At 37.1% G+C, this 27,331-nt stretch overlaps 1 protein-coding gene and 1 pseudogene across 21 annotated transcripts in view; one reads left to right on the forward strand and one right to left on the reverse strand.

Moving 5' to 3' along the window:
- NRXN1 (neurexin 1) overlaps positions 1-27,331 on the forward strand; it is a 1,121,405-nt gene that overhangs the window by 294,615 nt on the left and 799,459 nt on the right. The gene's annotated exons all lie outside the window — the stretch shown is intronic.
- Positions 1,581-2,046, reverse strand: LOC137205191 (protein mago nashi homolog pseudogene; annotated as a pseudogene).

Raw genomic sequence — 27,331 nt, forward strand, 5'->3', positions numbered from 1 at the left:
AAATACTACCAAATGTAAAACAGATAGCTAGTGGGAAGCAGCCACATAGCACAGGGAGATCAGCTCGGTGCTCTGTGACCACCTAGAGAGGTGGGATAGGGAGGGTGGGAGGGAGACGCAGGAGGGAGGAGATATGGGGATATATGCATAAGTATAGCTGATTCACTTTGTTATACAGCAGAAACTAACACACCATTGTAAAGCAATTATACTCCAATAAAGATGTTAAAAAAAAAAGAAAGACTAACAGTGCTAAAAGGGGCTGTTTGAGTCTGAATCAATACTTGTAACCACCTCTATAAACCAGTGGTTAAGAGGTTCTGTGCTCAGGATAACTGTTCTGAACTGGGCAGACTGTGTATAATTTCATTAGTAACTATGTCCTCGTTCTTACTATTTGCCAGGCACCATGCTGGGTGATACAGATTGTGCGTTGCTTTAGCCCTCAGAACAGGTTTGGTGGGCCCTTCTCTTAAGCATCCTGGAGAAGTGACACCTGCAGAAAGTTTTGCTTAAGTGAATCATCTTTCATTTGGAAAATGGCTCATTGAATTGTATGATTATTTTTCTCCTCTTCTTCCTGGCTAAGAGTAAGTAGGCTGTTAGAAAGCTGAGGGGAGATTCTTCCACTTCCTAATACTGGAGCTATCATTAAAACTAGGGATCATGTGTGCCTTTCCACACCTTTGTACACTCAAGGAGCTCTGGCCTCATGCTGTTTCAAGTCCTGTACTTACAAAAGGTGGTATGTAAGGTGGAGCCTGTTTCTGCTCTGAGAATTGCAGCTCTTTCATGTTTGCTGGCAAGCTTTTGTTAATTCCCATGCAAGGCAGTTTGACTTGCACGAACAGCTGGGTTTTGCTGCTATCACTCGGAAGTTTATTTCCCCCAGTGTGTATATAAGCCCTACTTTGGGAGAAGATAGAAATCAGGTCCTAGAGAATTCTTTCTTTGAGAGTACACTTTGCTAACTCAGACCCACATTCAACAGAAAACACAAATTTATCTGTTCACAATTGTAAATGTATACAATAGTGCTCAATGGACTAAATATTGAAGTAGTAAGCTCTTATTTATTCAAAGCTATAAAAACAGTTCTATAGATGTGATTAAACCGTGCATGGGAAACATTAAATTCAAGTTAAGGCTTTCACAGGCATAGCTTTGCACAAGTGACCCATCTCTTAGAACCTTCAGGTAGACCTTAGATGCCACCTGTGCCACTGCCACCTCTCCCCTTCACTTTCTTCTTAAATCAGAATGTCTTCTTTTGTCTTATTTTCTCAAAGTGTGTTCTTATTGGGTAGCAAGAAAGAGTAAATATAACAAAGGAAGGGTCAATCCCATAAGCATTATTCATGAGGGAATATGTATCCTTGATGATGCATTCTATATATTTTGCTTTAAGAAGCATAGTTATTGAGTGTGACATTCTGAAGATTTCTTATTCCCTTTGAAGTTAGAAGGGTGAAAACTGCTTTTTTTGGTTATGTTATTTATTAAAGACAATCATTTATAGTTTATAAGAAATATTATACACAAAAATGTCCTGATAATGGTGATTAAAAGCAGCTACTCCCACACTGCTTGTGTCCACACCAATATTCAATCTAGATTGGCTTAATCTTGAAGTGTAATTCAGTAAGATCAAAGACCAAACACTTCAGGTCCTGGAGAAGATAATAAAATACTCGTAAGCCTTCTGGATCCTTGGATTGATTGACATCAATAAGGGGATCAATTTTTGATGTCATGAAGGAAATGTGTTCATCTCCAATGATGATTTCAAGCTCCTGCCGGCGCCCTTAGTCGGGAGGAGGCCACAAAGCATTATCCTCTTTGGGAATTTCAGTGTCATCGATTATTCTCTTCAGTTCCTCCATCACGCTTTTATGTACATAAACCTCTTTTCTGATCATATCAGTTTTGTAACTGTTGTTATTGGCATATCTCGATCCCATTGGGTCAGAACTCAGACTCCAGGAGTTCTAAGCCGAACTTGCCCTTGTGACCCCTGCAGTAATGCAGATAGAAGTCACTCTCCATGGCTCTGAAAACTGCTTTTAATTTCAAGGAAATCTACATTAACTTATGCTAGCTAATTAGTACTTGCATAGGTACTTTGGTGGTGGTTAGAAGAACCACTTGTAGGAATTTTGATGGTGATGCTAGAGTAAGGAAACATTAAAGCAGAGTCAGGAGCTCAAATACTGCTCAGCTAAACAGGAAAGGAATGGTTTGGTTTTCCTTTCCTTCCCTTCCCTTCCCCCTTTTTGTTCTGTTTTTCAACATCTAGTGAGCTACCTATAAGAAAAGAGCACCCAGGTTTTAAGTGGAATTTTATAATTTTTATTTATTTATTTATAATTTTTAACTAATGGTAAATAATTGAAACAAAAAATTAAAGTAAAACTCTAGGAAAACCACCAAAAAAAAATAAATTAAAAAATGATGGCTGGTCAGATAAGGACTCTGAATGCTATGTATGAAATTTGGCCTTAAAACAGTATAGGCTTCTGTCATTATCATCTATCATCATCATCATCGTCATCATTATTATTATTATTACTTTAATTTGTATAAAACTTGCTGGCAGTAGAATATGAACTGCAGTATCTGGTGAGATCTCCGGTCCTAACATATGGTCACACTCCCAATGTCTACTCAGATCTTAATGCTGCATGTTGACAAGATGGAGGAGCCATGTTAACAATGACTGTCAGTGATGTTAGGACGGAGTCTTGCATTTTAAAACCATAAATCTAAGATTGTACCTATTATCATTCCTTCTTATAAACTTTTAAAATTGAACTAGTCATTTAGTTTGAGCGTGGTGGCAGATGGTGTGATTAAGATGTCTCTGTTCCAGTCCTATTTCAACCATTGATTTACTGGGTAACCTTGGACAAGTTCCTTACCCTTTCTGAATCTCAGTTCCCTTATTTGTAAAATGGAAAGTTGGCTTCAGATGACCTTTAAGGTTATTTCCAGATCTTAAATATTATAATTTTACAAACTAATTCTTCTAAATTGCCAGTTAGATTAATTTCTCCACTAACAATTATTTATCTGAAGGAACCAATTTATATTCAGTCTAAAATTGTCATATTATTCCTCTTTTTGAATCCTTTAAAGATAACCATGTTCTCTGTTATATTTGACGCAATGATGCTTTGATAGATATTTATTTATTCTGAGCCTCTGTTTCCTCCTCCCAAATTGTTTCTGAGGCCAGACACCTGCTGAGGGTTATGTACTATCTCCTGGGAAATCCTCCAGAACAAGAATGGAATCAGGGAAGGGCATGGGATGCCAACGGGGATCGAGTTCTGACCCTTTTCCTCTCTGCCAAAAAGAACAGGATTCTTTGACTTCTAGACTAACATAGATCAGGGCTTCAGAAACCAACTAGTCTAGTTTTCAATGATGTACAATGGATTGTCATGCCACGTCTTCTTGCAATGGACTACTTCTGAGACAGCTTGTAGCACCTCTGGACAACTATAGCTGTAGCTGTCTCAGATAAAACATATAAATAGGGCTTCCCTGGTGGCGCAGTGGTTGAGAGTCTGCCTGACGATGCAGGGGACACGAGTTTGTGCCCCGGTCCGGGAAGATCCCACATGCCACGGAGTGGCTGGGCCCGTGAGCCATGGCCGCTGAGCCTGGGCATCCGGAGCCTGTGCTCCGCAACGGGAGAGGCCACAACAGTGAGAGGCCCGCATACCGCAAAAAAACAAACAAAAAAACAAAGCATATAAATATAACCATTTTAGAAATCTAATGTATATCAACATATGTTTGATACAATATGAGGAAAATCTGAGGATGGATTGGGAGATTTTGAAAAACGTAGAATTCAGAGACCAGTTTTTCATAAAGCATCAATTCCTAGCATCACTGTCAGTATGCCTGTTTATCTTGTCTATCTGTGAGACTGACCCATCAGGAAGTTTTCTTTATGGGACTTTCAGTATTAGACATACTTGCTATATTCAACTTCTGCAAAACTGAAACCACTCACTGACAACAGGTGTTATCTGAAGCAATATATTGCTCAGAGAATTGAAATGTCGTATATCTGATTTGGGGGTCTCTTGACTCAACCAGTTAATTATTTTTATTACCCTGTAGGAATTTATACTTGTTAGTGGCAGATGGGACTCCAGTTTTAAGCATTTGCCTAATTAGGCATATTACTGAAATAGGTGGTTGCAGGTGAGGAGCTATCAGTTACTACAGACTCTTCCAGCTCCCACACTCAATGTGTCCTAACCAAGAAAACTGAAGGAGCCTTGAAAACTGTTTAAAGGATTTGGGAATTATTTGTAATTTACCATGGTGCCTTTGTTGCATCGATTATAACTTTCTGGGCTTACGGGGATTAATTAATAGGACTAAATATGAAAGGCTGCACACTGATGTCATTAACAGGAGCCATAATTACAGAACATAATTGGCAGTAATTCTTCAGTGGTTATTTGGTAATCACATTCTTTTGGGGTTAAATGAAAATCAAATAGACATTTTATTCATAGAGATATTAGCAATAAAATAATGCATAATCACACTTGTCGTTTAACCTTATTGATGCTGCACACTGTGTCACAGGAGGCCTGTGGTGTGTCCAGGAATAGTTGGGTAGAGTCTTTTTGCAGGGCCAAGATGGGATGCTGAGTGAAAGTATAGCCTTTGGAGTTAGAGAAACATGGATTCTAGTCTTGGTTGTGTAACTTACTAGTTGTGTGACCTCTGACAACCCACCAACCCCTACCAAACCTCTGTTTCTTCATCTGTCAGTAAGGGCAAGGCCTAGCTGATGATGTTGTTTTTGAAATGAAGTGGAATAATGCTTGTGAAATCTTTACTATCATGTATGGTACATAATAGGTGCAGTTCAAAATAGGAGGTTGCTTGTGGTCATAGCAGAGGAAATGGTGCCCAGCAGAAGCCAGGACACTGTGAATGATACGGAGGAGACAGACTCTTTGGGCTCATATCCCATATGCACCTTCTCCTGGCTGTGAGCCTTGGGAAAATTCCTCAGCTGCCCTGTGCTTCAGTTTTCTCTTCTGTAAAATGGTGCTAGTGATTTGTCTACCTGATAGGGTTGTTCATAGGATTAAATGAAAGAATATGTGTAAAGGGATTAGTAGGTTAGCACATAGAAGCATTGGTATTATTACTGTTACTATCACCCATGTGGAAAAGCTTATTCATGAATGATGAAGCAGAGAAAATTACCAAAGAAAATAGAATCTTGACCTGCCTCAAGAAGAGTTATTAAAGTCTGTTAGAAGGAGAAGACCAAATGTATTAGGTGTGGTCTCACTGGCTTTGAAGTCGGAATCATACTTGGAATTCCACAATCTAGATTGTTTTGGGAAGAGATGAAATAGACTTCAGAGAGGACCAAGGAAGGGGGTGGAACCCTCAAAAATCCAGCAGACATAAGTGATTATCTATGATGTGCCAAAAACAAGAAAAAATAAACAAAAAAGGAGACATCTGTTTCCATCATACATCCACAAAGAAATCCGTAGGAATTGGAGGAACATTCCCCCAAATGTGAACATTCCTGGCTCCCTTCCTGGCCTCCCATTTGCCTGATTCTCCCCACTCCTATCCCAACTGCCAAGAATATACCAAGTAAACTCTAAATGCCAGGAAAGAAATTCTTCAGAAAGACAAAGCTAGAGGTCAAGGACCCGAGTACAAAGTCACTTCTGAGTTGCGGTCATCTTTTTCTGATCCCTGTGCAACCTAAATGACCTGTTGCATACCCTCTAGTGCCAGCCTCTGTCTTGCTTAATCTAATAATCTACTCTGAACACAGAGCATGTGAGAGAAGTCTGTGGGTGGGGTTCATTTGTATACTTTAATACACTTCCTGGAATTCGCTCTCCTTGCTTTGAACAGAAGTGTGAGCACTCTCCAGTCACCCTGAAGGGGTTAAGGAAGCTAACTGGAGGATTCAGCTGTTCCCCATATCCACCCCCCCCTTTATTTAAATTCTGCTTTCAACCCACTGTCTTCATCTATCTTCCCGAACAGGATATTGATCAGTTCTTGAAATGGTCTTCCTCATTTCTGGGCACTCTCTCTGCAGATACTGTAGGAGTGGAGGAGAATATGGTCCTGCCCTTGAAATGTAGTTATTTCAGAACTGAGCTTTAAGAGCCTCTGATGAGGCAGATGATGCATAAGCAACCGTCTAGTGGCCAGGGAGGCCCCAGTCAACAACAACAACAAAGGAAAGTCAGCCCCCAGTCTCTGAGTGGACTGTTTCAAAAGTGCCTTTGTGAACTAGTTGCGAAACTCAGACATCATTTGTTCATTGATACAATGAGCTCACGGAAGTCTCCTTAACCCTTAATGTCCCCGAGGCAGATAGTTTTGTACAACAGCCATTGTTAGAACATTGTCATCTAACATAACAATATATCTATAACAAAGTCTATTTATAACTTTGGATGCCGAGAAAATATGATGTGGTTGGAAATTGAATGGGACTGCTTTAGGCTCCAGTCACTGCTGGTTACTCTTGTGATCTGAGCAGGGAGGAGGTTGAGCTAGAGGGTCCCATTGGCAGTGAGAGGAGAGGATCCTGTATTCTTGCCTGGGTGTTTCTTAATTATCATCATATTTCCCACCACCATCTGTTAACCTTTTGGTGAATCAAGACACGATGGGCTATGCCAAGACAGAGAGAGAGGAAGGCCATGTTCAAGTTAGGTTTGAATTCCTTAATGGAAAGAAAAAAATGAAGGAAAGGAAATGAAAGGAATGGAAAGCATTCAATAGCAATGGTGTCCGTAGAGGAAAAAGTTAGGGCAGTTCCTTTCGACTCCCAGAGGGGCAGCTATAAATGTAAAAATGTCTATGATTTACTGAGTGCTTCCCATGGACCACATACTGTCCTGGCCCCTCACTTGCATTATCTCATTTAATCCTAGCAATAACAGTTTCATGTAGATGCCATTATCAACTTCATTTTATGGATGAGTTACAGTGATTTAAAGGGATTAAGTATCTTGCCCAAAGTTGCAGAGATTGCAAATGATGGAGCTAGGATGCCATCATGCTGGTTGGATTCTGAAGCCTGTCTAATTAACCATGATGCTGCCTGCCTTCCAGCCAGATATTAAAGTGAGGAGTGCCTGCTCATAGATGCCTTTCATTGAGAGGACAGGATGTGATGCAAAAAGCAGTGAATAGATAAATGTGAAATGATTCAGTCAGAAAATTACGATTTAGTTAAAACCCTTTGATTTGAGAAAAACTCCTTTGTATGCTTTTATTGCAATAATTTTGATAGCAAATTAATTTTGTCCTGCACTACTCCATGCTGCCTTTAACATTCTATGCTAAGCATGTATTTATTTTACACGAAAAGAACAGCATTTTTTCAGTTTCATAACTATAATCATACCATTATGAATATGTATTCATAATCTAAAGCTTTGTGAAAGGCAATTAATTAAAGAGGTAACACCTCTCTACTTAGATTTTGCTCTAGGGAAGTCATTTAACTAATCTGGACCTCAATTTGTTCACCTATAAAATGGGGAAAACAGGTTTACAACCATCAGTAGGAATGTTTAGAAAGTGCGAAGCATAGTGCTTTAGCTTTAATAGATTCTGAAGAAATAATAGCTGTGATTATTAATAATGTTGTCTTCTAGTAGTATTATTATGGTTGTTATTACTGTTACTATAAATAAAATATTTCCTAATATAACATACCAGTTAGTCCTATTTGGGGAGATGAGCACCTGTGAGAAAGGTCTCCAAGGCCCCTTCTACTCTTATATGCTCTTTATACTGTTTTCTTTCCAGATGGGAGATTTCCTGTTCTTATAAATATTATCCTCCTAGATTCATTATTAAAATGTTATTCTGTTTTAATCAGAACACTGGAAACTATGATAGCATTTATATTATTCTCTTTTCATAAAAATAATATTGTTGTTATTACATAGTCTTCTGACTATAAAGACATAGCTTGTAAGTACTACTTTTTAAATTGTGTGGCTCAGGTCTTGACTGGTATTGTACATAAAAGTTCTCAAAAATGTGAAAACAGAAATAACATGTGGAAGAAAAGGCTCAGTGTGGGTGAGAATTCCAACCCCTCACAGTTATGGGTCTATAAAGACTCCAGTTTTGTGTTGATTCTGATTTCGGGGCAATCTTGAGCTAAAATTAGGTCCAAGACTAGTGAGTATATGGTGATTCTGTGAGGGGGAGAAAATTATTTGTTTCTTTCCATTTATCCACATTCTCTCACAGAGGTGTAATTCTCTGAAAATTTGCTATTAAATCCTTTGCTATTGAATCAAATTCAGTATAAAATAGTTATTTCTCACTCTTGTCCTAGGTAGATTCGTATTTAACACCAAAGGGAATTTTAGGGTTTCCTTATCAATAAAGACAAAAGATACAAAAGATGGAACTGTATTGAGCTTTTTAAAGATCATGTGACAGTTGAATCAGATAGGGTTCATTTTTTAAAAATGTCTTTGTTATTTGTCGAATTAACTGATACGCAGTTTTTTTTTTCTTTTTTCATCTGCAAATTGCCTTTTTTCATTGGGTTTCTGGAAAAAGCAATTGATGTGGAAAGTACTTAGCATTAAGTCCGCTATGTATTTAATGCTCATGACATGCTCCCCTCTTTCTTCAAACATTCCCTCAACTTTCCTTTCCCATTTCTCAGCTAACATAAACTACCAGACCAAGAAAGTATCTCATTTGAAATATTTTCTGACAAAAAATGCTGACCAGTTTCCTAGATTCAGTTTGCCTTCTCCATTAACAGCTCCTTATTAATTCTGTTCCTAGAGTATGCACATTTTTAAATTTCAGTGACCTCAAGCACACAGCTCACTAGTTCCTGGAAGGAAACCAGGGCATTTATATTTAAAGTGTATAAATAGCAACAATAGCATGAGGTAGAGACTGACCTAAACTCAAGTTCAAATAGCAAATCACCTCACTAATGCAAAAATAAAAACAAAAAAAAGTTCTGTCATAGAAGACAAAACACACCCTTTTCAAGGGTACTTAAGTGTTTGAACTGTCTATGCCATGTCTTTCTATAATGGAAAAATCTATATTACTTTGGAAATCACCATTGTCCCATATCCCTTTTTTTTTCCTGCTACATTTTGAAATGTGCCACAGCAGACTCTAATGACCTTGAACAGACCTCTCCACTTGTCCAGTTTAGGCCAGCAGCTAATTGGAGGGACCTTGGGTCTGTCTACTGACCTCAGAAAGTTAAATTTTCTCACCTTGAGTAAAAAGGTGGAAATAAGTAATGTTTTGGAGAATATTTCCTGAAATTGTTGTCTGCATGACTATGAGTCTAAGACTCTGCCAATGTTATTATTTACTAATATTAGCAATTGCCATTTATTAAGCACTTATTTAATCTTCTCAAGGGACGTATTAGACTAGTACTATTATTATGCCCTTTTATAGGTTAGAACACTGAGAATTGGAGATTAAGTAATTTGACCATGATTACACAGACTTAGGTTTCTAACCCAAACCAAACTGCTCAGACTTGCAAAGCGTGTGTACTCTTACGTGTGAGTGACAACTTGAGGACAAAAATATATTACATATTATAATATATACACATATTTTAAATCTCAAACTTAAATTTCTTTCCTTCTGGAACATTTAGCAAAAGGAGGTTAGTTATACTTCATTTTCCTATACTCTGGGCAAAAATAGTTAAAATGGGACCAGATAAGTGATAAAATTACCTAAAATTAAAGATGATGGATCGTCTTTATAGATCACTTACATTTCTTCTCTTTCTCTCTCCCTTTGGCTTTTTGTTTGTGGGTGGTATATAGTTAGTTATGATATTTATTTGCATGCAAACACCAACTTGTTAAAACTAAAATCATTTGGATGAGTTTTGATGTTGATAAAATATCTCACATCACTTAGGGTCCCAGGTCTCAGACGTGGCCTCAAGGCATAACTGGGACCAGAGCCAGGAAAGGACAGAGGAGACTCCAACCCTGTGTTTCCTGTTCGTGGTGGTCAGTGTGTTTGACATGATTAGGGTGAGGGTTGCAGAGTAAATAATCTCAGTGCTGGTAACATTTTCTGGGATTGTTACCACTTTCTTCATTGAGAGTGCCTTGAGGAAAGACAGATAGCATGGAGAAAATGGAGACAGAGTGGCAAGAAAAAGAGGTATCCTGAGGCTTCACAAACTGAGGGACACATTTGCAAAGCCACCAGGTGGCTACTGGTCACTACTGGTGACACACCAGTAGTGTGTCATTACTTTTACATTAAAATAAATGCAATAACATAATGAAATTAAAAATATGTGAATTTTTAAGATAAAATAGAAGATGAAAAATACATGCCTTTTATACTTCTGTAGGGCACAATGATTCTGGAATTCTGAGATACATTTTTATTTTTTTCTCATATTAGAAGTGTTTGTGGGGAGAAGTGGGGAGGAGAATAGAGAATACAGATGTGTTGAACGGAAAATAATTTTTTAAGTATGGCAGTATCTTAGTCAAGATGAACTTTATAGTTAGACACCAGGTCCTTTTTCGAGGTTGCACTATAAATAACTCTGTTCTTAGGGAAGCAGTTACTTGGACACAACCAATAAATGAACATTTATTATTTGGCAGCAGAATTGGTAAAGTCCAGACTGTGGTGTGTTTCTGTCATAAATGGTAACCTGGTTTTGGAGAGACAGCTAAATAAGATAATGAGGATAGTTTTGATCTTTTTTAATTAATATTGATTTTTATGTGTCAGTTTTGTGTAGGCAGGAGAAACAATTATGCCCTAAATAAGTGCAGTAAGTCATACCCTTCACAGACTGTGACAGAGAGAAGGAGTATTTTTAGTGGTAGGAGTTAATTTGTGCTGGCATTAATGCATGAAAACGTTGATGATGATGTCTAATTGTTTCCTATGTTACTAGTTCAACTAAAAATAGGGTTCATGAACCAAGCTGTGGGAAGTTATCGATTATGACAGTTGCTTCAAAAGTGAATTGCTTAAAATTACTCTTCTTACTAATCAGTTTTTGATTCCAGAATGAACTTTTATTCCATTTTCCTCCTCTTCTTTCTCCCTCACTTATCTGAGCCTCCTACGCTAAATATTGAAATAGGCATAAAAAGTGAGGAAATTTATAACCCACTTTACTTATGCTAGAAAAGAAATACTGGGGGAAAACTCATTTTAAAAATTCAGTATTAACCATCTTATTGACTGTTTTATATAAATATAAGCAGATACATTCACATAGTCAAACACAAAGAATATCTGTCATTTTCTTTAGGTTGATACTCTGCATATATAATTTCTTTGGAAGTGTGCTTGATTTAGTAATAGTTTGGCTTCATCATATTGAGATAGCCTTAAAAAATGTCCAGTTTGTTCCCATTTATGTACTCAGGGACAATCTCCTGAATGCTTACTGTGCACTCTGCAATATACTGCTCTTTACTAGAGTCTTGAAAAATATGATTGGCAGGAAGATGCTAAGACTTAGTTTTTTCTGTGGCAGCATACTTCCTCTTCAAGGAAAACAATCACAAATTTATTATGTCACATAACCAGAAATCCAGAAGTCAGATAGTTTGACATCTCTAGATTCTCTTGAACCTGGCCATTATCTCTCTGCCATCTTCAGCATATTGATTGGCTTTTGTCCTTAGGTTTGTCCAGTTGAGTGCAAGATGAGTGCAGTAGCTTTACATATGCTCGTATATGCTTCATATATGCTCATATAACTACATCCTGAAATAGACTAGGACTCTGTGTGTGTGTGTGTGTGTGTTTGTGTGTGTGTGTGCCTTTCCCACAAGTTCCTAAGCATTTTCCCTCCGGTCTCATTGACTCTTTCCTCAACCAGTCACAGGCATTAGAAGAGAATTACCAAGAATCTCTAGGCTAATCAAGACTCTTGCCCCCAGAGCTAGGCAAAGTTAAGTTTCCCTAGAAGCACTGATCCCTTGAATGCCTAACAAAAGTAGAGCAGGAAAATAGGTGGAAAAAGGTACAGTTTTAAGAGCTACTTAGAGGTAAACACAAATAAATAAGCAAAATTCCAAAATTTTTACTGAGAAATATACACAGCTTCATGAATCATATGTACAGATAGAAAGTGATATGGTAAATGTTGAGGGGCTTGGAGAAATCATCCTATACTGAACAACTATGCTTGCATTGCCATTTGACTTTTAGAATCACTGACAGTTTTTCAGTATTTGAAGTAACAGTAAAATTAACCAAATTCTACTATGTCCCAAAGACAATGAAAGACACAAGCCTGAATCACCCCACATATTTCCCTGTGAATGTACTAACAAGTTTTTAAGCCTGAGAATACTTTAGCCCCCTTTTCAAATCATAGCCCATTAAACAAGAAACTCACTTAACTTTTGATATTTCACTGTTAAATAATGAAGATGTTAAAATTCCCTTCTGCTGTGTGTATTTACGAAAATGATCATATAAATAAACATTGATTAAAACTTTTCTTATGGAATAGGGAAAGACCAATGAGCTAGAGTAGCATAAAAGTTTACTTCATTTAGTAAGGTTTCTGAATAATATAGGTAACCATATTGATTATTGAATTTATCTACCATTTTAATTAGTGTTATGCACACACACACACACACACACACACACACACACACACACATATATGTGTACTACATATATATATATGTAGTACAAATTAGTACAGGTTACACCATATAGAATTACTGGTTTGTTTAGGTCAAAAGAGATGAATATCAGAAATTTCATATGGTTCAACTGAAGATTTTTAAGCAAGTGGGGTACAGAGAAAGCATTTGGAGACAATAAAGCTTTGTTGCACTTTGTGGCTAATACACTGTGTTTTCAGCCCCAACAAGGGTATCTTGAGAACAATACTAACTTGTACTTTTTAATTATACAAGAAAGTCTCCTTGGTAAAATATCTTCCGTGAATCTAATGTCCTTGGTCTCTTTCTACTGTGCTACCAGAAAATCTTTAATAGCAAGCATTTGTAAGAACTTTTGCCATCCACAGATTTACAACATGCAATGTTACAGGAAATATGAATCCTTGTCATGAATTAGAACTCAGAAATTCAGAGTCCAGGTCTAGCTTCCTTTGCAGACAGTATTCTACAGACAGTTAGGAATTTTAAATCTAAAATTTAATCTAGTATTTTAAATCTAAATCAAGTATTAGCACTGATTCAAACCAAGTCTTCTAAAGATAAAGACACTGAAGCCTGGTGACCAAGACAGACCTGGTTATCTGAGGCAGTTCTAACCACCCCCTCCCCACGCCCTTTTCTCACTGTACATCTAGTTGCCTGATAAGCAGTCAGAATGCCACACTTTAACCTTGGGGGCCCTGCTTGTCTCCCCGCATAATGGCTGAGGCTTTTGTTCCAAGTTTTAATTAGATTTTGTTATTCTTTCCAGGTATAAACATGCTCCTTATTTTTTAATATATCTGAGAGCTTTAGGGCCTTCCTTTAGTGAGTTATGTTTAATGCTTGATTATTGAGACATTTCCTTTTTCCCTCCCCAAATTTAAAGCTTTTATCAGATTGACAATAATAGAAAACAATTCTGTGAGATTTCAGAAGAGTTGCCAATATCTGGCAGTTTCTACAAAAGAACTTCTGCCTTCTCTGTTTACTCTAATGGCTGAGAGTATTGCCATATTTTTCTGTTATTGCTTAGAAATCTGAAGTTTCTATACCTTTATTGTACATGGAAAGTAGAGCATTCTGTGTGATATTCTTTTAATTCTAAATAGATTAGATGTTAAATGGCTACATATTGTTTAAAGGCAGGCAGAGAGCTGACATTTGAACCAGAGAATTGCTTTTTTAAATTTGGAATACACACAAAACTCCTAATTCCATCAACCTATGGAGGTCAGTGGCAAATGGGTCGGAGTCAGTGTAGAGATGTGATACCATTAATATGAAAATTTGCCCAGTGCATAACCAATATTGAATTTTTTAAAATTTGGTCCCAAATAGGTTCTTCCTAAAGCCAGCAATTTCACTGAATTAAGCAAGATTTATTCACCTTTTTAAAGTGGACATGATCTAAAACACTGTTCTTGGAAAGGTTGCGCTTACTCTCTGGTTGATATCCTGCAAGCCAAATGCAGCTCTATTTTGTGTTTTTTTCATCTGTGCCATTTTAAGCCAGAAGTAGTCCTCAGAAAGAGTATTTAGTGTAAAAAGTAATTCTGTAATAAATGTTTTCCAGCACCCACGGTTTCCAAGCTAGTTATAATGTCTGTCTTCAGGTAGGGTTCACCCTTGCCCCTTCCTTTTAGAATTTGCATGCTTGGAGAAAATTTGCCTCCCATAAACCTTCCTTAATAACCCTTGTGACTCTGATATTTTGATATTCCTTAGGGTTTCCTTATAAAATTCTTATACTCTTGATTTTTTTGTTTTTTAAGATCTTTAAGAGAAAGACTACCTTCCACATGGGATCCTTGTTATAACGTCTTTGGGCTATTGTCAATAGGCTTTTTTTATAACGAAATCTTTTGACCATTTTAGAACTGACTTTCATTGAATAACTACATCTTATAGTCAATAGTGTGACCAAAAAAAAAAAAAAAAAAAACCCCAAATAAGAAAGTATTACCCTTGTATATTGACATGGAACATAGAACAAGGCTATTCCATAGAGGGTGATCCTCCAAAATTATAAAATGGGTGAGAATTATTAACATTAAAAAAAGGGATTCATGACTCTTTATGAAAATAAACAGTAATCTGAATTAAATGTTACTAAGTTTACATAAGCAGACAATTTAAAGTCATGGACTTTAGAATGAATGCAGCCTGGGTTCAAATCCCAGCTCTACCATTTACATTTTATAAGACCCTAGGCAAGTTACTTAACCTTTTAAAACTTTCTCATATTTAAAATGGGAACAATACCATCGGTCTCATAGAGCAATTGAGATAATGAAATAAAATAACGTGTCTAGGGCTTCCCTGGTGGCGCAGTAGTTGAGAGTCCGCCTACCGATGCAGGGGACATGGGTTTGTGCCCCGGTCTGGGAAGATCTGACATGCCGCGGAGTGATAGGCCCGTGAGCCATGGCTGCTGAGCCTGCGTGTCTGGAGCCTGTGCTCCGCAACGGGAGAGGCCACAACAGTGAAAGACCCGCGTACCGCAAAAAAAAAAAAAATAAATAAATAAATAACATGTCTAAAAGAAGGACACTACATAATGATCAATCCAAGAAGAAGATGTAACAATTGTAAAAATTTATGCACCCAACATAGGAGCACCTCAATACATAAGGCAAACACTAACAGCCATAAAAGGGGAAATCGACAGTAACACAATCAGAGTAGGGGACTTTGACATCCCACTTTCACCAATGAACAGATCATCCAAAATGAAAATAAATAAGGAAACAGAAGCTTTAAATGGTACAGTAAACAAGATGGACTAAATTGATATTTATAGGACATTCCATCCAAAAACAACAGGATACACTTTCTTCTCAAGGGCTCATGGAACATTCTCCAGGATAGAGCATATCTTGGGTCACAAATCAAGCCTTGGTAAATTTAAGAAAATTGAAATCATATTAAGTACCTTTTCCAGCCACAACGCTATGAAAGATATCAATTACAGGAAAAAAACTGTAAAAAGTACAAACACATGAAGGCTAAACAGTACACTACTAAATAACCAAGAGATCACTGAAGAAATCAAAGAGGAAATCAAAATATACCTAGAAACAAATGGCAATGAAAACATGATAACCCAAAACCTATGGGATGCAGCAAAAGCAGTTCTAAGGGGGAAGTTTATAGCAATCCAATCCTACCTCAAGAAACAAGAAACAACTCAAATAAACAACCTAACCTTACACCTAAAGCAATTACAGAAAGAAAGACAAAAAACCCCCAAAGTTAGCAGAAGGAAAGAAGTCATAAAGATCAGATCAGAAATAAATGAAAAAGAAATGAAGGAAATAACAGCAAAGATCAATAAAACTAAAAGCTCGTTCTTTGAGAAGGTAAACAAAACAAATAAACCATTAGCCAGACTCATCAAGAAAAAAGGGAGAAGACTCAAATCAATAGAATTAGAAGTGAAAAAGGAGAAGTAACAATTGACACTGTAGAAATACAAAGGATCATGGGAGATTACTACAGGCAACTATATGCCAATAAAATGGACGACCTGAAAGAAATGGACAAATTCTTAAGAAAGCACAACCTTCTGAGACTGAACCAGGAAGAAATAGAAAATATAAACAGACCAATCACAAGCACTGAAATTGAAACTGTGATTAAAAATTTTCCAACAAATTAAAGCCCAGGACCAGATGGCCTCACAGGCAAATTCTATCAAACATTTAAAGAAGAGCTAACACCTATCCTTCTCAAACTCTTCCAAAACATAGCAGAGGGAGGAACACTCCCAAACTCATTCTACAAGGCCACCATCACCCTGATACCAAAACCATACAAAGGTGTCACAAAAAAAAGAAAACTGCAGGCCAGTATTTCTTTTTGCAATAGATGCAAAAATCCTCGACAGAATACCAGCAAACAGAATCCAGCAGCACATTAAAAGGATCATACACCATGAGCAAGTGGGGTTTATCCTAGGAATGCAAGGATTCTTCAGTATATGCAATTCAATCAATCTGATAAACCATGTTAACAAATTGAAGGAGAAAAAACATACAGTCATCTCAATAGATGCAGAAAAAGCTTTCGAAAAAATTCAACACCGATTTATGATTAAAACCCTCCAGAAAGTAGGCATAGAGGGAACTTACCTCAACATAATAAAGGCCATATATGACAAACCCACAGCCAACGTTGATCTCAATGGTGAAAAACTGAAACCATTTCCACTAAGATCAGGGACAAGACAAGGGTGCCCACTCTCACCACTGTTATTCAACATAGTTTTGGAAGTTTTAACCACAGCAATTAGAGAAGAAAAAGAAAGAAAAGGAATCCAAATCGGAAAAGAAGAAGTTAAACTGTCACTGTTTGCAGATGATATGATACTATACATAGCAGATCCTAAAGATGCTACCAGAAAACTACTAGAGCTAATCAATGAATTTGGTAAAGTAGAAGGTTACAAAATTAATGCACAGAAATCTCTTGCATTCCTATACACTAATGATGAAAAATCTGAAAGAGAAATTAAGAAAACACTCCCATTTACCATTGCAACAAAAAGAATAAAATACCTAGGAATAAACCTACTTAAGGAGACAAAAGATCTGTATGCAGAAAACTATAAGACACTGATGAAAGAAATTAAAGATGATTCAAACAGATGGAGAGATATACCATGTTCTTGGATTGGAAGAATCAATATTGTGAAAATGACTATACTACCCAAAGCAATCTACAGATTCAATGGAATCCCTATCAAATTACCAATGGCATTTTTTTACAGAACTAGAACAAAAATCTTAAAATTTGTGTGGAGACACAAAAGACCCCAAATAGCCAAAGCAATCTTGAGAAAGAAAAACGGAGCTGGAAGAATCAGCCTTCCTGACTTCAGACTATACTACAAAGCTACAGTAATCAAGACAGTATGGTGCTGGCACAAAAACAGAAAGATAGATCAATGGAACAGGATAGAAAGCCCAGAGATAAATCCACACACATATGGTCACCTTATCTTTGATAAAGGAAGCAAGAATATACAATGGAGAAAAGACAGCCTCTTCAATAAGTGGTGCTGGGAAAATTGGACAGCTACATGTAAACAAATGAAATTAGGACATTCCCTAACACCACACACAAAAATAAACTCAAAGTGGATTAGAGACCTAAATGTAAGGCCAGATACTATAAAGCTCTTAGAGGAAAACATAGGCAGAACACTCTATGACATGAATCACAGCAAGATCCTTTTTGACCCACCTCATAGAGAAATGGAAATAAAACCAAAAATAAACAAATGGGACCTAATGAAACTTAAAAGCTTTTGCACAGCAAAGGAAACCATAAGCAAGATGAAAAGACAACCCTCAGAATGGGAGAAAATATTTGCAAATGAAGCAACTGAGAAAAGACTAATCTCCAAAATATACAGGCAGCTCATGCAGCTCAATATCAAAAAAAAGAAACAACCCAATCAAAAAATGGGCAGAAGACCTAAATAGACATTTCTCCAAAGAAGATACACACATTGTCAACAAACACATGAAAGGATGCTCAGCATCACTAATCATTAGAGAAATGCAAATCAAAGCTACAATGAGGTATCACCTCACACCAGTCAGAATGGCCATCATCAAAAAATCTAGAAACAATAAATGCTGGAGTGGGTGTGGAGATAAGGGAACCCTCTTGCATTGTTGGTGGGAATGTAAATTGATACAGCTACTATGGAGAACACTATGGAGGTTCCTTAAAAAACTAAAAATAGAACTACCATATGACTCAGCAATCCCACTACTGGGCATATACCCTGAGAAAACCATAATTCAAAAAGAGTCATGCACCACAATGTTCATTGTAGCTCTGTTTACAATAGCCAGGACATGGCAAGCAACCTAAGTGTCCATCGACAGATGAATGGATATAGAAGATGTGGCACGTAAATACAATGGGGTATTACTCAGCCATAAAAAGAAACGAAATTGAGTTTTTTGTAGTGAGGTGGGTGGACCTAAAGACTGTCATACAGAGTGAAATAAGTCAGAAAGAGAAAAACAAATACCATATGCTAACACATACATATGGAATCTTTTTTTTTTTGCTGTAGGCGGGCCTCTCATTGTTGTGGCCTCTCCCGTTGAGGAGCACAGGCTCCGGACGTGCAGGCTCAGCAGCCATGGCTCACAGGCCCAGCTGCTCCACGGCATGTGGGAACTTCCCAGACTGGGGCACAAATCTGTGTCCCCTGCATTGGCAGGCGGACTCTCAACCACTGCACCACCAGGGAAGCCCTCCAATTAGTTTTTTAATAAATATTTCCTGGGCATGCAGTAGGTGCCAAGCACCATGGTAAGACGTGAGCGTCTAGTAATGAGCAAAGCCAGAAATATAGTTCCTGACCTCTTTGATATTCTTGTAGGGAGAAAGACACTCACTAGGAAATTCCACAAACAAATCTAAAATTGCAACCACTTCAGGCAGTTAGGAAGGAGAGAAACACGGAGTTCTAGGAGTCTCTCCTGGTCAGATTTGGCCTAGTCAAAGGCTCTTAGAAAAATTTTCCAAGAAGTCGCATTGTGACTGAATTGTAAGGGTGATTGGATGTGAGCCAGTTTAAGAGAGAACAAAAGATGTTCCATGTAGAGAAAAATAGCATGTTCAAATATCCTGTAGTAGGACAGAGGAGGGAGAATGCAAGTGAAAGACCATTGTAGCTGGATTAGTACAGGGAACGGGGAGAGAGAGGTTTGAAATGAGACTGAATTTTGTTTCCAGAACAAGCCAAGTCCTCTAGGTCATTTAAAGTGTTTTGTTTTTATTCTAAAATAGTAAAGAAACACTATTTAAGGTTTTATGAAGAGCTAATATGATCAAATTTGTTTTCACAGATTAGAGGATGTTTGGATTGGCTATTTGACAGCCTGTTAGGAAGATGTTGCAGTAGTTCCTATTATAATGTCTTGGACTTGGACGGAGGTGGTGAAGATAGAAAGCTGTCAGTATATTCAGATACATAGAATGAAGTAGAGGGAGATATCAAGAATAAGAGCTGAGGTACCTTGTGGTCATATAAGGTAAGTGACAAATAGGCAGTTGAATGCATGGATCTGGACCTGATAAAAGAGATCTATACTGGGGTAATATATATGTTAGTCATCTGGGTGTAGGCACTAACTGAGGGACATGGCATAGAACAGGTAAAGGGAATTATTGGGTTATTAACAAGACTGGGTTATTTTTCAGGTAGGGCAATGAAAAGACAAAGACTAGAGTGTTACTAAAATTAGAGATTGTGATATCTTAGCCGATTATGGAATATACTAAGCTCGTATTTTATAGTCATTTATTGAAATTTAGCAAACATTCCCAAAATTTCTAGTGGCTCGTAGAAGAGTTAGGGGTACAACGAGAGAGACTATGCATAGAATGTTAGCGTAATTGAATCTAATGCCCTTTCTGAATCCAAAAAATAGTGACTTGGTCTCTCTCTGTCGCTCTTTTGCATGTGCGCATTCTTCAGCTACTTTAAAAAATATTATTAAATAAACTAGAGTCAAATATGTGGGTCATTTCTAAAGTCTCTAGGACTGTATGTTGTGTGTACTTCACTCATGTTTCCATCTCATTATTCTTATTTTCCCTTTTTTCTATATTCTTGGTTAATTTAATAAACTTTCAAATTTATTTTTTTCTGTTGCTATTTTCTGTCCATATTTGTTAGCCATAAAGTGAATTGTAAAGATAATTTTTTGAAACATAATTGAATATAAATAAATTAAAATATAAAATCTGTAAATACTCATTTGGTGAAATTTTCTCTAAATATTTTACAAATGTACCAGAAAGGTATATATGTCTTGGCATCTTTCTCCTAGTGAATTTTTATTTAAGATTGGTAATAAAAGAAAAGCAAAGACTATAATTTCTTAAGAATTTAAATTCTACCTTTTTCTTTAAGCTTTTAAGTTTAATAAGAATAGGCTAACATCACTCCAAAGGCCAAATGGAAATAGTTTAAAAAGTAGAATATCGGACTTCCCTGGTGGCACAGTGGTTGAGAGTCTGCCTGCCGATGCAGGGGATGCGGGTTCATGCCCCAGTCCAGGAAGATCCCACATGCCGCGGAGCAGCTGGGCCCGTGAGCCATGGCTGCTGAGCCTGCATGTCCGGAGCCTGTGCTCCGCAACGGGAGAGGCCCCAACAGTGAGAGGCCCGCGTACCACACACACACAAAAAAAGTAGAATATCTTCCAACACATCCTTCACTTTGAAGTGCATTTTTTAAAGGAAAGTGTGTACCTAGATATCTTGTAACCAAATAACTGGTCTAGATGCATATTAAAAGGCTGGTCTTTCAACTAGTTATCATTCGTTGACATTTGGATATGTTGAAGTCCTGTTTATTTCACTTTCTGTTCTCTAGATTTATTTGCTTGAAATAATTTAGTAGTGAAATATATACTTGCATACTTTGAAATGTGTCTGTTCTGCCTTTTAGCCACAGAATAGAAAGGAGTTTTGTTGTTTTGGGGGTGTGTGTGTGTGTGTGTAGTTTTTTTTTTCTTCCTGGTGAAAAATATTTTACGTTATAGGTATACTGCCAGCAAAAAGCATTTCTCTACAGCTCATTTGTTATACAGAGCCTGCCAGAGTGAATTGAGGGCCTTGTGTGAGCAGGCAGTGGACCTTTGAGCCAGGTGCTTGTTCTCACTCCTTTTTTATGATATTTGATGGTTCATTAGAATTCTGTCTTCACACCTAGCAAAACAGAAAGTAAGCATAAATATGATGTTTATTGTCAGAGGGAAAAAAAGCAATAAAACACTTAGGGCTGTTGAAGTTTCATCTTAGTCATTTTATCTTGAAATGATGACTTGCCCTTGTTTTATTCTGAATTCACATTTACCAGTGTAAATGCATTACCCATCCAGTGGTACTGAGGAAGAGAGGCACTACCAGGATGCAACATTCTATGCTCCACAGAAAAGTGCTTCTTTTTGAACTAAGAATTTGCTGGAGATTAGGGTCAAAGCGAAAGATTTAGGGGAGGGTTTTGAAGCTTGGCGTGACTGACATTTTGATCCAGTTGACACTTTGTCCTGGGGGCTTGTTCCATGTAGTGTAGGATGTTTAGCCGCATCCCTTGCCTCTATTCACTATATACCAGTAGCGCCCCTCCCCTTACTTGTGACAACCAAAAATGTCTCTAGACATTGCCAAATGTCCTCTGGTAGGAGGACATTTCATGTCCTCTGGTAGGAGGGCAAAATTGCTCCTAACTTACAACCCCTGACTTCAGGTAATTTATGAATAAGTTTTAGTAGTTAAAACACATGAAAAGCTACGATACATAAACATCTCAGAAGTACACCCCCCCCCACACACATACATGCAAACATGAAAAAAACAGAGTTCTTAGGTAGTTAAAGCATTTTAAAAATATGTTATACCATTATCTTAAAATAAGAATAAAAACAGCACCTTTGCTAGTTCAATCCAATTTCCATTCTTAGAAATATTTTGTAAACCATTGACTAAACCTGCTGAAAATTGATTTCCTTTAATCTAACCTATTTTTAATGTTTGATTATTATCACAACTGTATTATCAATATTAATCTTCTCTAAAGATTAGCAAATTCTGAATTCACATTGGTATCTTTATCCAACAGTTGATTCTGGTAGTCTGATAAAAATAATAAATCATGACTATATTTACTTTTGCACTTATTAAGGGCAATTATATTATCTAAAGAAATAAAACCTTACAGGGAAACAGAATAGTCTGCAGAGATAACTAATATTTATTTATCACTATTGGATTGGCCGTTAATCACTTAATGTTCATTTCTCATCTCAAATGAAGCAATCGTTAGGCAAATTTTTGGGGTTTTGTCTTCTTTCATTTGTTATAATATAAAATAAACATAAATTAAATAATTTAAGCAAAATTTTGGGTCAGTCTGTGATTTGGGCAATAAAAATAAGTTATTTCCCAATTTTTACTTACTTTGTTTTGTTTTTCATCAATTAATTTGTCCAATTAAATTTGATTTTTCTATAAGTGTACTAGTCCATTGCCTGGCAACATTGCAAAGTTTTGATTCAATCAACAGTAAAAACAGGTTTCATTCTACACAGATGTTTCCCTATTGCATCATCTAAAGCACTGGAATGTTAAATGTTTATTTAAAGTGTAATTAACAAAGGCTTTCCCCTCATTCAGTATTTCACTCAGTGAATGACAGGACAGTTATATTAATAATTCTATTCCTGAGGTAGCTTGCTATATTTTTAGTTATGAATAACAAATTAGTGTCTTGTTTGAGGGTAGTGGCCCCACTGGAATCTGAGCTCCTTGATGTCATCGTACATAAATCTTTGATTGTGAATCAGAAAATAGGATCCTGTGTACTAGAAGAAAATCTACTGAGATCAGACTTCCTGTTTTTATGCTCAGCTTTGTGCTTCTATTTTTTTAGTTTAATTTGGAATATCATGGGTCAAGAGATGAGCTCTGTAGAGATGAAAAATAGGCATGAAAGGATTATAGCACATGGAAGTGGTAGACAGTAACAAGGAACAAAAGTGTGTATTGCACCTACGTAGGTAATCTTTACTTGAGTCTTTTCTATACTTTCTGGAGAGGCAGGTTTAAAAGAAAATCAAAATCAAATTAGTTTGACTCTATATTGCCCTAAATCTAAGAGGTTTGACTAAATAGCTCTCCCTCAATAAAACATATGTACAGTAATCTTGTAAGTACATATTTATCTGTAATTCTAAACAGGTGTAAAATTTGAAAAAGAAAACATAATCTAAATATTCTAGGCCTCACTCAGTAAAAGTACAGATTGTGTTGCTTTGCTCCCTTATTACTGTGATCCTGGCGATGTTCATTACTACTGCTCTTTTTAGTAGCTGATCACTGACTTCAGGCCTTGTCTGAAGTGTTTCTATTCTAATAGTAATTATGATGCTCAATTACTGGCTGAAAACATTGAGTTAGGAACAGTACATTCCCAGAAATTTATTTTCTTTCCTTTCCTGCAGTTGACTCTTTTCTTTTCATGATTCTTTTCATTCCAGGAAGAAAAACATTCCATTTTTTCATGACTATATGTATATTCATTTAAGAATACAAAAAATCAATTGTATTTTCAAATATTCACTTTTCTACTTCATTATAGGTAGAGAAAGTACATGTGATTGTATAGCCAGCCTGAAAGGTCACATACATATGTGCATGATACTGACATATTTTTAAGAAAATATGAAGTACTTAAAGGTCACACTTAACTTTTATGACCCAGATAGAGGCAGACATTTCCAATAAGATTCAAATTAGCCTTTTCTCTGACAGTAACAGCACACAGACCAGACCAGACATAAAATAAAGAGCTTGGCCCATCAGGCCAGCAGCCAAAATAAAACAAGGCACCTTGAGTCAAATCAAACAACTGGATAGAAGAATTTTAATATAAAATGGTAAAGGCCTTGGTTGCATCATTTACTTTAGTTTTTATAATGCTGTATATTGATGTTCTATATATTTATAACTGTGGAAATGTTCTCTAATTTAGTTGTGCAGTCACCTAGGGAGCTTCTCTGTAATGGAGAATCCTTGGGTTCCACTCCCAGAGATTCTGATACAAGAGATCAGAGGTGGGTTCTGGGAATGTGCACTTTTAGCACACCTAGGGTGATGCTGATACAAGTTATCCCTGTTAACCCTCAGGCACACTTTGTGAACGGCCAACCACCACTCTAGGTGATTGGCACTTTTGGTCTCACCAAGGTCTCAGTTAGGTAGCTCAACCTTTCCCTTCCTCACTCTATTCCTTTATCTCCCTGACCACATCTGCTCGAACTCTGATTTCAAAATCTGTATTTACCAAGACTATTTCCCCAAATTTAGTCGTTTATGTAAGTGCTTTAGAAAATCCAAGCACCTAACCTATAAAAGCATAATCAGAATATAACTTGTTTTTAACTTGGGAGCTTCCTGTTTAATTTTTGTAGCAAATTCAATAATTCTAAGTATTTTTAAAAGTCACCCCAATTCTTAATTCATTGCACTGTTTTATTTCATTTTCCTATCGTCTTTATTTGAGTTGATGTATGTTTGTTTTTATATGGGAGGAAAAATATGGATTATGTGAAAGTAATTACCAAAGTTTAATTTCATGGCTGTTTCTTAAAAGTATAAGTTAACTACTGTTGGGGCTATTGCAAAGATTGAGGAACAAGGCCAGAAATCAAAATCAGAGACTGAAGGAGGTTGTAATGAATAATTTGTCTGAGTTATAGTCAAGAAGGAAGTGAAAAGTCTCAGAGAGAATGCAAACACAGTAAGAGAGATAAGGAAATTTTTTTTTTTTTTTCTGGTACGCGGGCCTCTCACTGTTGTGACCTCTCGCGTTGCAGAGCACAGGCCCCGGACGCGCAGGCTCAGCGGCCATGGCTCACGGGCCCAGCCGCTCCGCGGCATGTGGGATCTTCCTGGACCGGGGCATGAACCTGTGTCCCCTGCATCGGCAGGCGGACTCTCAACCACTGTGCCACCAGGGAACCCCCCTATTATTGGCTTCTTGATCAATAGTAGAGCAGGACTCTGTTAACAGATGCTCCGAGGAGAACATATGATGCAGACCAGAAGAACTAATTGGGTGCTTGTGTTAAAAGTATAACAGGTTCCTTCTTTCACTGAACCCAAAATATTTTTCTAAAAAACTCATGAAAGTGCCTTTTTGTAACATTTATAAGAATTGTATATTTTTAATCATTCTTGAATGCCAGTGGAAATGTTCAAAAGAGCAAAACAAATATAAAAATGACTCCAGTAAATATAGGAAAATGACACTGAAACAGATTGGTTTGGTGGCAGTTGCAAGGACTGATATGTAGAAAGAAGGCTTTCTATATACGTCCTTATATATTAGTTTCTTTTTTCTTATTAGCTGTGCTCCGCAGCATGTGGGATCTTCCCGTACCGGGGCACGAACCCGCATCCCCTGCATCGGCAGGCGGACTCTCAACCACTGTGCCACCAGGGAAGCCCCGATAAGGGAAAATTTTGAAGTCAAAGTAGAAGCAAAACAAATAATCATAGACCGACACAATACACCACAGTAAATTACATACCATCTGAGAGATGCAAGGAGTCTCCTTTTGTTCTGTTTTGAAGTTCATACTGGTCAACAGGCAGATAATGAGAGAAGGTGGGAAAGAGCTTTGATCTCCTGACTGACTAGGTATGGAAAAGAAGCTTCTTTCAGACAAAGACACGGTCTGAGAAATCTTGTTGAAGTTGTGTTTGATTCCTTTTTATACTATAATAAATAGTCTCTAGAGGCATGATATTTTATTGTGACTCTAATGACTCTTGGTTGAAACTGACAATATTGATGTCATGTCACCATTCCAGTCAAACTGACAATAGTTAATTTAAAAAAACATAGTTCATAAGAATCTTCCCAAAGTGATACATGAAAGCCACATCTCTCAGTTGAGAAAAAGGAACTTGTTTCAGCAGAACACTGGCAAGATCATCTTCTTGGAGAGTTATGTTATAAAATGTGAACAAACTTCTTCAGTGTCATCTTTGAATACTGGCCTGTGTTTCTATTAATACTATGTAAATGTTATGGAAATAGAACATGCTGGATGCTTCATCTGTCTCAGAGAGTGGTTGGAAAATGACAAAGGAAGAGAGAAGAACTGCTTTAGTGAAGACAGTAAAGAAAGGATGAAATCTCACTCAGCAGCAGCCCGTGGATAATGAACTTGGGCATCTCTGTCATGCACAAGGAGGCATTGTGTGAATGTGAGGGATGGATCGACAGGCTCAGAAAAGAACAGAAATGTTGAGCCTTGCTTTCAAAACCAAGTCTTAAGAGAATTGTGAGTCTGAAGCTGACAGACAGGCTGATGAATAGAGTTGTCAGGGAGAATGTGAAGCAAGAGTGAATTTGGGTGATGCGAGATAACAACTTTCCACATTCCTTTGGGGATGCTGCTCTTTAGGCTGATGAGAGGGTGAGAAGTGCTGATAGATTTTAAAAAAGAGGCCTGAAGACAAGTGGAGCAAATCATAGAGGACAACTGGGAAGCATTCATTCATTATTTTCCATATCATTTGGAATTGCCATATCACTTTCCCTCAGAAGACCAAAAGCTTCCTTGCAGAAGTAGACTAGTATAATCTAGGCTTGCAGTTAAGGCTGCAGGTCTGGAGTTAGGGTTCCTGGGTATAAATTCTGTCTTTATAGATTGTGATGCTTTCCTTATCTTTTAAAAAATTGTACATCTTAATTTCTGTGTTTTATTTTATATTCTATGAATAACTATTTTACCAAAATTACAACGTTGTGTGGATCAAATGAGAAAAACTCTGTAAAGTGTGTAGTGCAGTGAGTAGCACAATAAAACCCCCAAATAAACATTAGCTATCTAGCTTAATTTCTGGACTAAGATTTCAGTTATAGAGATCTTCCAGTTTTCAGATAATTTATAATCAAAGGAGAGACACCATACCAATAAAGACATAATTATTGACACTAAGAATTTTTTTTTATATTAGTACAACATAAGAATGCATTTTTTAATTTTTTTTTTTTGCGGTACGCG

The sequence above is a fragment of the Pseudorca crassidens genome, chromosome 14 (genome assembly GCF_039906515.1).
Source record: "Pseudorca crassidens isolate mPseCra1 chromosome 14, mPseCra1.hap1, whole genome shotgun sequence".
NCBI classification, from domain to species: Eukaryota; Metazoa; Chordata; class Mammalia; order Artiodactyla; family Delphinidae; genus Pseudorca; species Pseudorca crassidens.